The sequence below is a fragment of the Phocoena sinus genome, chromosome 6 (assembly GCF_008692025.1).
Source record: "Phocoena sinus isolate mPhoSin1 chromosome 6, mPhoSin1.pri, whole genome shotgun sequence".
Lineage (NCBI taxonomy): Eukaryota > Metazoa > Chordata > Mammalia > Artiodactyla > Phocoenidae > Phocoena > Phocoena sinus.
In genome coordinates this window covers 88,809,442-88,823,551 of record NC_045768.1, presented here as the reverse complement: position 1 = coordinate 88,823,551, position 14,110 = coordinate 88,809,442, and the positions used below count along the sequence as shown (strand labels likewise).

The following is a 14,110-nucleotide window of genomic DNA, read 5'->3' as shown; positions in this document are numbered from 1 at the left end:
GAACAAAGAAGAGAAAGGGAAATCTCTCCCAGCAGCCTCAGAAGCAGCGGATTAAAGCTCCACAATCAACTTGATGTACCCTGCATCTGTAGAATGCATGAATAGACAACGAATCATCCCAAATTGAGGAGGTGGACTTTGAGAGCAAGATTTATGATTTTTTCCCCTTTTCCTCTTTTTGTGAGTGTGTATGTGTATGCTTCTGTGTGAGATTTTGTCTGTATAGCTTTGCTTCCACCATTTGTCCTAGGGCTCTATCCATCCGTTTTTTTTTTTTAATAATTAATTTTAATTTCAATAACTTTATTTTCTTTTACTTTATCTTCTTTCTTCTTTCTTTCCTTCTTTCTTTCTTTCTTTCTTTCTTTCTTTCTTTCTTTCTTTCTTTCTTTCTTTCTTTCTTTCTTCTTTCTTTCCTTCCTTCCTTCCTTCCTTCCCTCCTTTAGACAATGAATCATCCCAAATTGAAGAGGTGGACTTTGAGAGCAAAATTTATGATTTTGTTCCCTTTTCCTCTTTTCCTGAGTGTGTATGTGTATGCTTCTCTATGAGATTTTGTGTGTATATCTTTACTTCCACCATTTGTCCTAAGGTTCTATTGGTCCTTTTTTTAAAAATTTTTTTCTTAATAAGTGTTTTTTAATTTAATAACTTTATTTTATTTTACTTTACCTTCTTCCTTTCTTTCTTTTTTCCTTCCTTTCCTCCTTCCTTCCTTCCCTCCTTCCTCCCTCCCTCCTTTCTTTCCTTCTGGCCTTCCTTTCTTTCTTTCTTCCTTCCTTCCTTCCTTCCTCCCTTCATTCCTTTCTTTCTATCATTCTTTCTTTCTTCCTACTTCCACTAATTCTTTCTCTCTACTTTTTCTCCCTTTTATTCTGAGCCGTGTGGATGAAAGGCTCTTGGTGCTCCAGCCAGGAGTCAGGGCTCTGCCTCTGAGGTGGGAGAGTCAACTTCAGGACACTGGTCAACAAGAGACCTCCCAGCTCCACATAATAAAAAATGGTGAAAATCTCCCAGAGATCTCCATCTCAACGCCAGCAGCCAGCTTCACTCAACGACCAGCAAGCTACAGTGCTGGACACACTATGCCAAACAACCAGCAAAACAGGAACACAGCCCCACCCATTAGCAGAGAGGCTGCCTGAAATCATAATAAGTCCACAGACACCCCAAAACACACCACCAGATGTGGACCTTCCCACCAGAGAGACAAGATCCAGCCTCATCCACCAGAACACAGGCACTAGTCCCCCCCACCAGGAAGCCTACACAACCCACTGAACCAACCTTAGCCACTGGAGACAGACACTAAAAGCAATGGGAACTACGAACCTGCAGCCTGCAAAAAGGAGACCCCATACACAGTAAGATAAGCAAAATGAGAAGCCAGAAAAACACATAGCAGCTGAAGGAGCAAGATAAAAACTCACAAGACCTAACAAATGAAGAGGAAATAGGCAGTCTACCTGAAAAAGAATTCAGAATAATGATAGTAAAGATGATCAAAAATCTTGGAAATAGAATAGACAAAATGCAAGAAACATTTAACAAGGACCTAGAAGAACTAAAGATGAAACAAACAATGATGAACAACACAATAAAAGAAATGAAAAATACTCTAGATGTGATCAATAGCAGAACTGAGGCAGAAGAACGGATAAGTGACCTGGAAGATAAAACAGTGGAAATAACTACTGCAGAGCAGAATAAAGAAAAAAGAATGAAAAGAACTGAGGACAGTCTCAGAAACCTCTGGGACAACATTAAGTGCACCAACATTCGACTTATAGGGATTCCAGAAGAAGAAGAGAAAAAGAAGGGGACTGAAAATATTTCAAGAGATTATAGTTGAAAACTTCCCTAATATGGGAAAGGAAATAGTTAATCAAGTGCAGGAAGCACAGAGAGTCCCATACAGGATAAATCCAAGGAGAAATACACCAAGACACATATTAATCAAACTGTCAAAAATTAAATACAAAGAAAGCATATTAAAAGCAGCAAGGGAAAAACAACAAATAACACAAAAGGAAATCCCCATAAGGTTAACAACTGATCTTTCAGCAGAAACCCTGCAAGCCAGAAGGGAGTGGCAGGACATATTTACAGTGATGAAGGAGAAGAACCTGCAACCAAGATTACTCTACCCAGCAAGGATCTCATTCAGATTTGATGGAGAAATTAAAACCTTTACAGACAAGCGAAAGCTGAGACAGTTCAGCACCACAAAACCAGCTTTACAACAAATGCTAAAGGAACTTCTCAAGGCAAGAAACACAAGAGAAGGAAAAGACCTACAATAACAAACCCAAAACACTTTGGAAAATGGGAATAGGAACATACATATCGATAATTACCTTAAATATAAATGGACTAAATGCTCCCACCAAAAGACACAGATTGGCTGAATGGATACAAAAACAAGACCCATATATATGCTGTCTACAAGAGACACATGTCAGACATAGAGAAACATACAGACTGAAAGTAAGGGGATGGAAAAAGATATTTCATGCAAATGGAAACCGAAAGAAAGCTGGAGTAGCAATTCTCATATCAGACAAAATAGACTTTAAAATAAAGACTATTAGAAGAGACAAAGAAGAACACTACATAACAATCAAGGGATCAATCCAAGAAGAAGATATAACAATTGTAAATATTTATGCACCCAACATAGGAGCACCTCAATACATAAGGCAAATACTAACAGCCATAAGAGGAGAAATCGACACTACCACATTCATAGTAGGGGACTTTAACACCCCACTTTCACCAATGGACAGATCATTCAAAATGAAAATAAATAAGGAAACACAGCTTTAAAAGATACATTAAACAAGATGGACTTAATTGATATTTATTGGACACTCCCTCCAAAAACAACAGAATACTCATTTTTCTCAAGTGCTCATGGAACATTCTCCAGGATAGACCATATCTTGGGTCACAAATCAAGCCTCGGTAAATTTAAGAAAATTGAAATTGTACCAAGTATCTTTTTCGACCGCAATGTTATGAGACTAGATATCAATTACAGGAAAAGATCTGTAAAAAATACAAACACATGGAGGCTAAAAAATACACTACTTAATAATGAAGTGATCCCTGAAGAAATCAAAGAGGAAATTTAAAAATCACTAGCAAAAATGACAATGGAAACATGACGACCCAAAACCTCTGGGATACAGTAAAAGCAGTTCTAAGAGGGAAGTTTATAGCAATACAAGCCCACCTTTAGAAACAGGAAGCATCTCGAATAAACAACCTAACCTTGCACCTAAAGCAATTAGAGAAATAAGAACAAAAAGACCCCAAAGCTAGCAGAAGGAAAGAAATCATAAAAATCAGATCAGAAATAAATGAAAAAGAAATGAAGGAAATGATAGCAAAGATCAATAAAACTAAAAGCTGGTTCTTTGAAAAGATAAACAAAATAGATAAACCATTAGCCAGACTCATCAAGAAAAAAAGGGAGAAAACTCAAATCAATAGAATTAGAAATGAAAAAGGAGAAGTAACAACAGACACTGCAGAAATACAAAAGATCATGAGGAATTACTACAAGGAGCTCTATGCCAATAAAATGGACAACCTGGAAGAAATGGACAAATTCTTAGAAATGCACAACCTGCCAAGACTGAATCAGGAAGAAATAGAAAATATGAACAGACCAATCACAAGCACTGAAATTGAAACTGTGATTAAAAATCTTCCAACAAACAAAAGCCCAGGACCAGATGGCTCCACAGGCGAATTCTATCAAACATTTAGAGAAGAGCTAACACCTATCCTTCTCAAACTCTTCCAAAATATAGCAGAGGGAGGAACACTCCCAAATTCTTTCTACGAGACCACCATCACCTTGACATCAAAAGCAGACAAGGATATCACAAAGAAAGAAAACTACAGGCCAATATCACTGATGAACATAGATGCAAAAATCCTCAACAAAATACTAGCAAACAGAATCCAACAGCACATTAGAAGAATCATACACCATGATCAAGTGGGTTTTATTCCAGGAATGCAAGGATTCTTCAATATATGCAAATCTATCAATGTGATAAACCATATTAACAAATTGAAGGAGAAAAACCATGGGATCATCTCAATATATGCAGAGAAATCTTTTGACAAAATTCAACACCCATTTAAGATAAAAACCCTGCAGAAAGTAAGCATGGAGGGAACTTTCCTCAACATAATAAAGGCCATATATGACAAACCCACAGCCAACATCATCCTCAATGGTGAAAAATTGAAACTATTTCCACTAAGATCAGAACAAGACAAGGTTGCCCACTCTCACCACTCTTATTCAACATAGTTTTGGAAGTTTTAGCTACAACAATCAGAGAAGAAAAGGAAATAAAAAGAATCCAAATTGGAAAAGAAGAAGTAAAGCTCTCACTGTTTGCAGATGCCATGATACTATAGATAGAGAATACTAAAGACACTACCAGAAAACTACTAGTGCTAATCAATATATTCGGTTAAGTAGCAGGATACAAAATTAATGCACAGAAATCTCCCACATTCCTACACACTAATGATGAAAAATCTGAAAGTGAAATCAAGAAAACACTCCCATTTACCATTGCAACAAAAAGAATAAAATATATAGGAATAAACCTACCTAAGGAGACAAAAGACCTGTATGCAGAAAATTATAAGACACTGATGAAAGAAATTAAAGATGATACCAATAGATGGAGAGATATACCATGTTCTTGGATTGGAAGAATCAACATTGTGAAAATGACTATACTACCCAAAACAATCTACAGATTCAATGCAATCCCTGTCAAATTACCACTGGCATTTTTCAGAGAACTAGAACAAAAATTTCACAATTTGTATGGAAACACAAAAGACCCCGAATAGCCAAAGCAATCTTGAGAATGAAAAACGGAGCTGGAGGAATCAGGCTCCATGACCTCAGACTATACTACAAAGCTACAGTAATCAAGACAGTATGGTACTGGCACAAAGACAGAAAGATAGATCAATGGAACAGGATAGAAAGCCGAGAGATAAACCCCCACACATGTGGTCACCTTATCTTTGATAAAGAAGGCAGGAATGTACAGTGGAGCAAGGACAGTCTCTTCAATAAGTGGTGTTGGGAAAACTGGACAGGTACCTGTGAAAGTATGAGATTAGATCAATCCCTAACACCATACACAAAAATAAGCTCAAAATGGATTAAAGACCTAAATGTAAGGCCAGAAACTGTCAAACTCTTAGAGGAAAACATAGGCAGAACACTCTATGACATAAATCACAGCAAGATCCTTTTTGACTCACCTCTTAGAGAAATGGAAATAAAAACAAAAATAAACAAAGGGAAAAAAATAAATAAATAAACAAAGGGGACCTAATGAAACTTCAAAGCTTTTGCACAGCAAAGGAAACCATAAACAAGATGAAAAGACAAACCCTCAGAATGGGAGAAAATATTTGCAAATGAAGCAACTGACAAAGGATTAATCTCCAAAATTTACAAGCAGCTCAATAACAAAAAAACAAACAACCCAATCCAAAACTGGGCAGATGACCTAAATAGACATTTCTCCAAAGAAGATATACAGACTGCCAACAAACACGTGAAAGAATGCTCAACATCATTAATCATTAGAGAAATGCAAATCAAAACTACAATGAGATATCATCTCACACCAGTCAGAATGGCCATCATCAAAAAATCTAGAAACAATAAATGCTGGAGAGGGTGTGGAGAAAAGGGAACACTCTTGCCCTGCTGGTGGAAACGTGAGTTGGTACAGCCACTACAGAGAACAGTATGGGGGTTCCTTAAAAATCTACAAATAGGACTACCATATGACCCAGCAATCCCACTACTGGGCATATACCCTGAGAAAACCATAATTCAAAAAGAGTCATGTACCAAAATGTTCATTGCAGCTCTATTTACAATAGCCCGGAGATGGAAATAACCTAAGTGCCCATCATTGGATGAATGGATAAAGAAGATTTGGCACATATATACAATGGAGTATTACTCAGCCATAAAAAGAAACGAAATTGAGCTATTTGTAATGAGGTGGATAGACCTAGAGTCTGTCATACAGAGTGAAGTAAGTCAGAAAGAGAAAGACAAATACCGTATGCTAACACATATATATGGAATTTAAGAAAAAAAAATGTCATGAAGAACCTAGGGGTAAGACAGGAATAAAGGCATGACCTACTAGGGAACGGACTGGAGGATATGGGGAGGGGGAATGGTGAGCTGTGACAAAACGAGAGAGTGGCATGGACATATATACTCTACCAAACGTAAGGTAGATAGCTAGTGGGAATCAGCTGCATAGCACAGGGATATCAGCTCGGTGCTTTGTGACCGCCTGGAGGGGTGGGATAGGGAGGGTGGGACGGAGGGAGACACAAGAGGGAAGAGATATGGGAACATATGTGTATGTATAGCTGATTTACTTTGTTATAAGGCAGAAGCTAACAGACTATTGTAAAGCAGTTATATCCCAATAAAGATGTTAAAAAAAAAAGAATACATTTTGTGTTAATTTTTGTGAACGGTGTAAAGTCTATTTCTAGTTTCTTTTTTTTAAACATTTGACTGTGCAATTGTTCTAGCACCATTTGATGAAAGACTATACTTTCTCCCATGTATTGCCTTTGGTCTTCTGTCAAAAGTCAGTTGATCATATTTGTGTGAGTCTGTTTCTGGGCTCTCTATTCTATTCTATTGATATGTTTGTCTTTTCTTTCACCAACACCAGGCTGTCTTGATTATTTAGCTTTATAGCATGTCTTGATGTCAGGTAGTATCTGTCCTCCAACTTTGTTCTTCTTCAGCATTGCTTTGGTTATTCTGGGTCTTTTGTGTTTTCATATAAACTTTATTCAAAGTTCTTTTTCTTTATTTTTTTTACTGAAGTATGGCTGATTTGCAGTTTTGTGCTAGTTTCTGGTATACAGCAAGGTGATTCAGTTATACATACATATACATATTCTTTTCATATTCTTTTCCATTATGGTGTATTTTCATATAAACTTTAGAATAATTTTTTCAATATCTACAGAATAGCTTGCTAGGATTTTGATTTGGATTGTGTAGATTCAATATATAAAGTTGGGAAGAATTGACATCTCAAAAAAAAAAGTTGCCATTCAATCTAGCCAGAGTTTACTTCTTGAGGCATGTGAAACAAATTGCAGGCATTTATTACATGCTTAGTTGCCTAGATGGTATGTCCTAAAGCTAGAGTCTTTTAAAATGTTGTTTTCTTGACATTTGATTGTTCACTTGAAGCCTTTACATATTTTTCATTGGTGGGGTGTGAATAAAGATTGAGGTTACCTCAGATGGGACCGGAACAGTGGTAGTCATTTCAGAGAAGCTCAAGGCAGGGAGGAGAGAAGCTCAAAAATACAATGCTGCCTCTGCCTTGGGTGGATGTTTTTGATTTTCCAAAATTATCAAACGAAAAGGCAGCTGTTCCAGAGACTATCAAGCCCTGTGACTGAACATGACATTTAGCTTCAATTAGCACACATTGCCTGCCTTTTATGCTTGATGTTTCAGAAGCACTCTGAGGACTGCTCATCCTTGGGTCTAAAAGACTGGAGGTGGATACATAGATGCCATCCCAGCTGCATACATCCAACCGCATTTTATCTACCATCCACAACATGTATGGTTCAGTCAAGATTCTGTCATAGAGAAGCTTTTCAGAAGAAGAAAAAATTGTCTTTGTCAGCTGTCCAATGGAGCAGACTGGGTGTTCCTTCTGTTTTCTCTCTTGGGAGTGGTCCTGAGTCCTCACATGTCCCATGACAAACATGCCTCAGAGAACAAGTTGTGCTGTGAGCCAGGTAGCATCACTGGAAACTCTATCAGAAATTAGTGTGGGCCTCAGTTAACCCAGCACCAATGCCCCATGCGTAGGTTCCCCTGCACTGGCAGCTGCAAACTTCCTGAGGCTCACAAACTCAGCATGTCAAAAACAAGAATCAGGGCTTCCCTGGTGGCGCAGTGGTTGAGAGTCCACCTGCTGATGCAGGGGACGCGGGTTCGTGGCCCGGTCTGGGAAGATCCCACATGCAGTGAAGCGGCTGGGCCTGTGAGCCATGGCCACTGAGCCTGCGCGTCCGGAGCCTGTGCTCCGCAACGGGAGAGGCCACAACAGTGAGAGGCCCGCGTACTGCAAAAAAAAAAAACAAGAACCATGACCCCGCTCTCCAAACTCCTTCTCTCTGTGCTTCCTGTCCCAGTCACGGGAACCACCATCCATCTGGAAACATAGAAGTCTTTCTTGACTGGTTCCTCCCCTCACTCCCAAAGCAAACTTTCAACAAGTTCAGCCATTGGCCCTCTGACTTTTCTCAAATCTATCCACTTCGCTCCATCTCAACCTCAACACCCTAGTCCAAGCAACAACCATCTCTCTTCTGAAGGACTCTGACACCTTCCCAACTGGTCAGCCACCTCCACTGCCCCTCTACCCACTGTCTACCCTAGTCCATGGTAACTTTTCAAAACACAATTCTATTGCTGCCCTTATGAAAGCTCTTCAACAATTTCCCACTGATCTCAGGACAGAGATCAGTATCCAGGTTTGTGGTGGTCTGGCCTCTGCCTGTGACTCCTCATCTCAGGCCATAAAACATCCTCCAAATCTTGACAAACCAGCCCTGCTGTCTTTCCTCTCATCCATGCTCCCTCTTCCCACAAGACACCTGTACCTGCTGTTCCCTCTGTCTGCAATGGAGCCATCCCAACACCATTCCCCTTTTATTATTGTGGTAAAATATACATAACATAAAATTTACCATTTTAACTAATTTCAATATACACTTCAGTAGCATCAAGCACTTTCACATTGTTGTGCAAAAATATGGAACACTTCACAAATTTGTGTGTCATCCTTGCACAGGGGCCATGCTAATTGTATTTTTCCAATTTTAGTCTATGTGCTGCTGAAGTGAGCACCTTCCCCCTTCTGACTATAAAGTCTGACTCATCTTCCATTTATTCAGGGAAGCCTTTCAAGACCAGGTCCATCACAATCATACATTCCCCTTGAATGCACAGCACCCAGTATGAGTTATATCAGCCGTCCCCAACCTTTTTGGCACTAGGGACCGGTTTCGTGGAAGACAATTCTTCCACGGGCTGGGGTGAGAGATGGTTCATGTGGTAATGTGAGCGATGGGAAGTGGCAGATAAAGCTTCACTCGCTCGCCTGCCGCTCACCTCCTGCTGTGCGGCCAGGTTCCTAACAGGCCGAGGACTGGGGATTGGGGACCCCTGAGTTATATGCTTGTTTCATTGGTGTCTGTTCTGTCTCACTAGACTATGAGCTCCTTGAGGGCAACACTCAGGGCATAGAGGAACGTTAGGTACACAGTGGGAGCTCAGTGCATCCTAGTTAAATGAATAAACACAGAAATGCCATTCTACCTTCAGTGGAAACCATCTTTGACTTTATTATAGAAAATTATGAAGTTCTGCATTGCCTTAAACTCCATTCCAGAGCAGGATCTTGACTTCACCTTTGAAAAACTAAAATCAATGATGAGGGTTTTTTTTTTATCCTTTTCTCAAATAGAAGAATTATTAATGCAGACTTTATCTCTCATAAAAGAGGAAACACCTGATAGTCTTTATTTCTTATATTCATTGAATATATATATTTATTTTTCTGTTAAAAATGTTTATTCATTTTTCTATGATATTTGTTTTTTTTAATTTTTATTGGAGTATAGTTGATTGACAATGTTGTGTTAGTTTCTGCTGTACAGCAAAGTGAATCAGTTATACATATATCCACTCCTTTTTAGATTTTTTTCCCCATGTAGGTCATTACAGAGTACTGAGTAGAGTTTCCTGAGCCATACAGTAGGTCCTTATTAGTTACCTATTTTATATAGAGTAGTGTGTATATGTCAATCCCAATCTCCCAGTTTATCCCCCCCCTTTCTCCCCTGGTAAACATAAGTTCGTTTCTTTACATCAGTGACTCTATTTCTGTTTCGTAAATAAGTTCATTTGTACCATTTTTTTTAGATTCCACATACAAGCGATATCATGTGATAGTCTTTAAATAGTAGGTTTTCCTTCGATTCTATGCATCACGGTTTCACAACTATTGACACCCAGACCTCTGAAGCAGTTTGTAATTTCCAAAAACTAATGTAAAGTAGAGCCTATTTTGCCTAAGCCTGCAAGATACCCAGCAAGATGCTGCCCCACCACATCTGTAAAGAAGTCCCCACCTCTCATTGGGGCTGATAGTGGGTTCTGAAGATGGCTTTCCCTGGAACCTGAGGTATGTCTGCAGCCACCAAGTTCATGGAGAACTTGTCACACCCAACTCCAAGAAGGCCTGCTATGGGCCAGACTGGGTAGGTCTGAGATTTCATGAGACCAAGGATGCCAACACTGGGTTATAGCAAGGACAGCTGACATTCACGTGACCCTTCACACTTTATGGGTTATTCATAACACCAAGAGCTCTTAGGAAGCAACATCAACATCAACAACAGCGTTCTAATTTTACAGATGAGGGGAAAACACTTAGAAGTCAAGTAGCTGGTCCAACATCCCTTAGCCAGGAGCCAGGCCAGATTTAGCACATGGTTTTGATGCCTAAACCCTTGTTTCTGTTACTCCACTTTGTGCAATATGTCATTAACTACTGCATTTTTTAAAGGCAACTTCTATTCCCACAGCACCCTAGAAATGGTATAAATAAAGTTCTTCTGGTCGCTTTGCACCATGAGTGAAGCCATGGAAAGTAGAAAGAAATGTGGCCTGTGATTATAAGGCCCTTTAACGTGCTTGAACACTTACCTTACCACTTGATTGCATACTCTGTGGTTATTCATTAAGTGTGTTCTGGTCCCCTGGCTGATCAAAAGTCTGGAGGTATCACACGATGATCAAGACTGCTTGGTAACACACAAAACCTTAAAAGCCCTGGGTCCATGAGCTATCCCCAGGCTCTGTCTCCACTGTAGAGTGTGTCTTCATGCAGACAGTCTTGAAGCTGGTTCCTGTCCTGGCATTCTGCAAAGTTTCACTTAATCTTTGGGAAAAACTAGAATGCCCTCTGCCTCTAAGCATAGCTTCTGGTAGGCTAAGTCCATTAAGTTTCCTATAAATCCTGCTTGTTCCCACCTCTTCACAGAGAACATGGTGAAAAACACACTAATCTCTTGGATCAAAGTGAGAACAAATGCGTAATGCTCCCACTGCAGGATCAGAGCGTGCTTAGATAACCCTGTGGGCTCTTGGCTGAGGAGGTGATGAAAGGGACAGAGGTGCCTGTCATGATGTCATGGACCAAAACCTTCTGACACCTGTTCCCTTGCCACCATACTTGGCCCTGCTGAGCCAAAGATTCCAGTAACCAAAAATATCCCTCGTCTGCATGTCCCATCTCCCCATTAGGTTTTCCTTTCTCATATCTATGAATCTGCCTTTCATCACCTCTGCCACATATTCCCCTGAGCTCCGTATGACCCTTACCTCCTCTCCCCTTGGCCACAGCTCATTTCTTTTCATGTTAACCATCAAAAATTCAACAGGAGCAGAAGGTAGGTAACTTAGCTTTATTCACTCAGCAGTGCATGCGCACATCCCCCAAACTTTTATTATCTACCTCCATCTTAGGATTTCTTTTTCAAACAAAGCTCCTTTGTTCCTTCATCTCTTACTTCAGTGGTCTCACCTTCCAATTAAAAGACTTCAAACAGTTTGGGGACAGAGCGAAAGGGTTTTATGTTGTTTTCATGATTTTTTAAAATCAACATCATCTTCATCATTGTCATCATCATCGTTATTATTGTTATCATTTAGTATGGATTTTCACTCTGATCCTTACTCACAAAATCCTCTCTCCTAACATAAAAACATTCTGCTTTTGTATTACTTGAAATTAATTGTTCTGTTGTTGAATTTTAACTGTCAGCTTAAGAATAGTTTCCACTGGTGTCTGCATTTTACCATCCATACATGCTCATTTTTCCCCTCAGGTGTGTGTTATTTTTTTTAACATAAGGGCTTCACACAAGGAAACTGTGTATAAAAGGCATCAAGAACATATCTGTGGTCAGAGATAACAACTCAGAGGCATAAGAAGACCCTGGCTATTCACGTAGCTATTCCTGTCCTTTAAGTTTTCTTACTTTTTCAGAGAAAATTGATGCCCTGAAAAAACCACTGGTGGTTTTGGAGAAATACTGATTTTTTTGAGGGGAAAATCTTGTATTTCCATAACCAGGTGCTTACTTATCAGCACTTATAGTTTAAATAAACCATTTTACTCTTAAAATTATTCATGACAATGTATCTTGAAGAGCTCATTTAACAAACTTACTATGGAAACCATGGACTGAATGGAAAGGCTACAAAGCAGAATTGGAGAAGAACAGCATACTGATTTGAAAGCACATTAGCAGCTTTCTCTCTGCTAATACTGAAAGGGCTGATCTGAAAAAGAAACCTTTGGGCTGCAAAGCATGGCATTGTGTTGGGAATTAAATTTCTCCTGGTGCACTGAGTATTAAGCAAAACGGATTGCTGTAAGTGTCTATGTATGGTCATTCAGTGCGTATAGGAGAATTTGTGTCTGGTAGCAACAACAACAGTCGTTACAAAAGTTGAACGTGCCTGGTGAGCACAGGCAGCCAGCTGGGGAGGCAGCTGTGGTGATGGGGACACCAACCTAACCAGACATTCATCGTTGGGTGAGTACCAACCTGACTTCTTGGTGCTTCAAAAGCATAAACAGGAATCACTATATTGTACATCTGTATCTTATATAATATTGTACATCAACTATACTTCAATTTTAAAATATGATATTAAAAAAAACATAGGGCTTCCCTGGTGGCACAGTGGTTGAGAGTCCGCCTGCAGATGCAGGGGATGCGGGTTCGTGCCCCGGTCTGGGAAGATCCCACATGCTGCGGAGCGGCTGGGCCCATGAGCCATGGCCGCTGAGCCTACGCGTCTGGAGCCTGTGCTCCGCAACGGGAGAGGCCACAACAGTGAGAGGCCCGCGTACCGCATAAAAAAAAAAAAGCATAAACAAGATGATTTATAGGGACTTGAAATCTAGTTTAGAAAAACAAAATTAGTGGAATGAGACCAACATGGAACTGGTTAGACGCTAAGAGCTCTTCCTAGAGTAGGGGCAGTTTCCTTATTCTTCTGTCACTTTGTTCACTGCCACTTTGACAAGAGACATCCTCAGTCTTTGTGCCTTGGATTGCTACTATGGAAAAATTCCCCAGAGAGTAACTTTATGATTCTCTCATTCTTACTCAGTAATTTGTTCCAACATTACCCACCATAGTTATAGAAAACCTATTCTGAATATGCAGAGACTATATTCATTTTGGGTCCCAAAGTAGAAAGGGACAACTTTCTAGCTAATTAATTTTACTTGCATTTTTGTTTTCAGGCCTACATATTTATTTTAAGTAATGCCTTATACACAGCACTCAAAACTGGTTTTTCAGATTAGAATATACGATATAAAGAACCTCAGACATTTCAATTAATTATAATCATGAAGTATTCTACTGAAACATAACCACTGACCCGGAGCACAGATATTATCTACTGCTGTGTAACAAATTACTCCAAAATTTACTGACTTAAAACAGCAATAAACATTGACTATCTTTTATAGTTTTTGTGAGGCAAGAACTTAGGGTGGTCCTGGATCCACGTCTCTCACAAGGTCATAGTAGGTAAGGGCTGCCAGGATCTGATAGCTTGGTGAGCTGGAAGATCTACATGCATACTAGCCTATCCACACGGCTGGCAGCCAGTACTGGTTGTTGATACCAAGCCTCAGGTCTCTACCATGTGTGCTTCTCCACAAGGCTGGTTGAATATCTCCATGACATGGTGGCAGGTTTCCCACAGAGCAAACGTGATGTGAGAGGTGGAGGTTATATCCCGTTTATGACCCAGTCTCAGTAGTCAAATAACATCACTTCTATTCATCGGAAGTGAGTCACTAAGTCCAGCCAGCATTCAAGGGGAAGGGAATTAAGCTCTACATTTTTTTTTTTTTTTTTTGCGGTACGCAGGCCTCTCACTGTTGTG

The 14,110-nt window shown here is 39.7% G+C and overlaps 1 pseudogene; it reads right to left on the bottom strand.

The window, feature by feature from the left end:
- Nucleotides 1-8,876: 8,876 nt before the first annotated feature.
- Nucleotides 8,877-8,977, bottom strand: LOC116756233 (annotated as a pseudogene).
- Nucleotides 8,978-14,110: the final 5,133 nt, after the last annotated feature.